Source organism: Nyctereutes procyonoides, unplaced genomic scaffold (genome assembly GCF_905146905.1).
Source record: "Nyctereutes procyonoides isolate TBG_1078 unplaced genomic scaffold, NYPRO_anot_genome, whole genome shotgun sequence".
In the NCBI taxonomy this organism is placed as follows: domain Eukaryota; kingdom Metazoa; phylum Chordata; class Mammalia; order Carnivora; family Canidae; genus Nyctereutes; species Nyctereutes procyonoides.
The window spans coordinates 11,588,921-11,592,729 of NW_026575145.1; the positions used below are offsets into that span (position 1 = coordinate 11,588,921).

The following is a 3,809-nucleotide window of genomic DNA, read 5'->3' on the forward strand; positions in this document are numbered from 1 at the left end:
GGTTAAGTTTCAGACAAGAGTAGCGACAGAACCATATAATTTCAGTGAAAAGCAACATAAGTTAGATATTCTTTAAAAAGGGGAAGGGGGTTTAGAAATACTAGATCAAGCAAGCATGCAAACTTCAGAGTAAAAAAAAATGCAAGGCCTGATCAATTTTGCTAAGATCTTTGGGAAGATATATTCTATAGTTGCTGAGAATACTGTTTTATAGATATCAATTATATCAGGTTTATAATTGTTATATTCAATTTTTTTTCTTTTTTTGGGGGGTCCCTTTTCCTATCAATGTATTGAAAATCTTTTTTCATTATTGTAGATTTTCCTCTTATTCTTTTTGGTTTTGTCAATGTGCGCTTTAAATATTTTGATGTTGTCCTATTAATTGCATATGCCTTTAGAAATACATATGTATTTTTATCAAAAGTTGCCAAGGGCACTTTATTTTATCCTTTTCAACATCCTGTTTTGCAGCTTCCTTGTCCCTTTTTGCCCAGACACCAAAGAGCTGGGCATTGGCACGGGCCACACAAACACTGGTGAACCCTTGAAGTTCTTCTCTGAGATGACTCTAGTTTTCTCCTTCCTATAGTCTTTCTGTAGGGGCACAATTGGTCCTGTCAACTGGGTAGCTAATTTGAGTATTTCAACAGAGCTGTCTCCCTTCTTGGGAGCTGAGGTCTTCTTGGGTAGGAAAATGAGCTTGGTGTTACTCTTTCTGGTGCCACACATTCATTTGCAGGGGACTCTGTGAACTTGTTCCACTTCTTGGATCGACTGAGATCCCAATGGTCCACTCCACCTTCTTGTGGGTGCTAGCCACACTTAATTCTTATAAACTAAAACCCCTGCCGGCTCAAAGTTTGGTGTGGTACCTCACTATGGGGCACTTCACTAAAGGCTGGGTGGGTCCAGACATGAAATGCAGGATAATGTGGCATGCCTTGGATTGCTGGCTGGATACTCAAGGATGACCTCAGTTAAATGACTGGTGGTTACTGGGCTGTCAGCCAGATCATGACTGATTATTGGCTGGGGTACGTTGGGTCTCCTCAACAAAGCTTCTCAACCTTTAGCATATAGGTTATCTAAGAGCTTCAAGTATAACAAGAGTACAAACCCCTTTGAAGTGCAGCATGAAAGCAAACACATTTGCCAGTGTCCAACTGGCCAAATAAAGTTATGCAGACAACCCAGCTTCAAGACGAGTAGATGCCAACTTTTGTTGGAGGACCTGAAGGGTAATACTGCAAAAGAGCATATATACAGGAATGGAAAGAACTTGTGGCCATTTCAGTAGTCTATCACAACTCCTAACATCAAACATGATGAACCTGTCTATACTCTGATTCTACTTCCTCTTCTCCTCTCCTCTTTCTTCTCCCTCTTCCTATATCTCTCTGTCAAACAGCAAATGTGTGAACTTTCTATTTTAGAGGTAGAAGAGGTAAGTTACTGAATTTATACATTTTGTTTTATAATTACTACTGGATACAAACAAGGAGATTGTCCTTCTATTAGAAAGATGCTTTGTGTTCAGATATAACCTAAATATTTCAAGAAGTCATATTTGTCATAGGAAACAAACTAAGAATTGCTGGAGGAGAGAGGGGTGGGGAGATAGCGTAAATGGTTATGGGCATTAAGGTGGGCAGGTGATGTAATGAACACTGGGTGTTATATACAATTGATGAATCACTGAACTCTACCTCTGAAACTAGTAATACATTATATGTTAATTAAATGAATTTAAATAAAATAAAACTAAATCAAAAAGAAAGAAGTCATATTTCTCAAAAGCCAGAATATTTCCCACTTTATATTTTGTGCTAGTTTTTTTTAAAAGAAGGAAATAAACTAGTATATTTAAGAGTGGGAAAAGTGAGTGGCTATTTTTAATTGTATCCGTCTTTATGATAATGAAATTTTTATTTAATAATGCTAAGGCTTAAAAATATTCCCAGCATCATAATATTAAGTTATCATTTTACAGAAGATACAAAACATCCACTTATTAATGAACATTATTGTGACATTCTTACTTTATATCATGAGCCTCCCTATAGATTTGGTCAGGACAGATGAGCCCTAGAAGTAAAATACTCATACACGGATTAAAAAGCCAAATATAATACCCTCTTAGGGACTAAACAGATCTAAAAGTAATAATTTTTAATAATAATTCCAGGAGTCTTAAAATATAAGGCCTTTCCCTAACTACCTTGTCAAATACTTAAAAGGTATTTGGGAAGAAAGCATCAGTTTTAGGTAATATTTCACAATAGAGTAGAACCAGACACCAACCACCCTGTGGTTAAGCAGATATTGTAGGGCAATTTACTGTCACATACAATCCCTTATCCAGAGCCCAATTATCTTCTTTCCATTAAAAAAAATGTTTCTGGGATCCCTGGGTGGCGCAGTGGTTTGGCACCTGCCTTTGGCCCAGGGCGCGATCCTAGAGACCCGGGATCGAATCCCACGTCGGGCTCCTGGTGCATGGAGCCTGCTTCTCCCTCTGCCTGTGTCTCTGCCTCTCTCTCTCTCACTGTATGCCTATCATAAATAAATAAATAAAAAATTAAAAAAAATAAAAAAAATGTTTCTAATTTTTCATCTATTAGATCTCTAAATCTGTTTTTCTTTCTTTTTTTTTTAAGATTTTATTTATTTATGAGACACACAGAGACAGAGAGAGAGGCAGAGCACAGGCAGAGGGAGAAACAGGCTCCATGCAGGGAGCCCGATGTGGGACTCAATCCCAGGACTCCAGGATCATGCCCTGAGCCAAAGGCTTAACAACTAAGCGACCCAGGCGTCCCTAAATCTGTTTTTCTAATGCCTCTTCTGCCATTAACCATCTCCTTATTCTATATACCAAATATCCTTTTGGTACATTTCTGCATAAAGCATTTCAAGATTTTCCTCAAGGGAGAATTTTATAAATTTTTCTTTAACGGAAGATGGCAGCAGAATAGGAGAACCTTGTCCCATGAATACAACTAGATAACTAATAAAATCATCCTAAATATCCAAAAAAACTGACCTGAAGACTAGCATAACAAACTCCACGACTAATGGCAGAAAAGAGGCCACATTGAAGAAGGTAGTAAGTATGGAGACATGGTTTGGTAGAGAAATGGATAGTGTCACTGCTGTGGAGAGGGAGCCTCAGTCATGGAGAAGGGTAAGACACAGACTACAATACATAGGGAAGTGCACAGGGGAAATGAATCCCCATAGTAATTGACTAGGCAAGCTGGAGAGGCCAAATTTCTGAAGTTCTTGCAATCAGCAGGGCTTAAGCCTGGAGTTCTAAAAGTCAACAGACTTGGCTTCAGGAGAGCCCAGACGCATTGAGGTTCCTCTTGAAGAGAAGGCATGGCAAATAGCCCATGGACATACAACATAGAAATAGTGATCTGAATAGCACCTAAGGCATACAGAGGGGAAGTTACCTGCTCACCTTGGAGCATGTGCCAGAGAGGCAGCATTCAAGGAGAGACCCCTGTGGGAACAAAGGACCTAGCAGATACCTTTTCCCTCCCCACCTCACCCCCAGCATAAGCACAGGGCCACCTGCAGGAACCAGTACAGGGCTTATACTTACTACCTAACTTGCTTATACTAAACCCCAAACCCTGATGCTCCAGTGGAACCTCCTCCTTCCCAGTCAGGTTTGCCTCAATCCCAATGTGGTGGGTCCCTCCCCAAGAAGTGAGGCCCAAATCCCTGCCAACATTGCATCTCCCTTCCCAGAAGTTTTGCAAAGCCTCAGTTCCCAAGCAGGGGACAGGTCTCACTTCAAA

The 3,809-nt window shown here is 39.9% G+C and overlaps 1 pseudogene; it reads right to left on the reverse strand.

Annotated features, from left to right (window-relative positions):
* Positions 1 to 397: 397 nt before the first annotated feature.
* Positions 398 to 919, reverse strand: LOC129499380 (60S ribosomal protein L13-like; annotated as a pseudogene).
* Between the last annotated feature and the right edge of the window lie 2,890 nt (positions 920 to 3,809).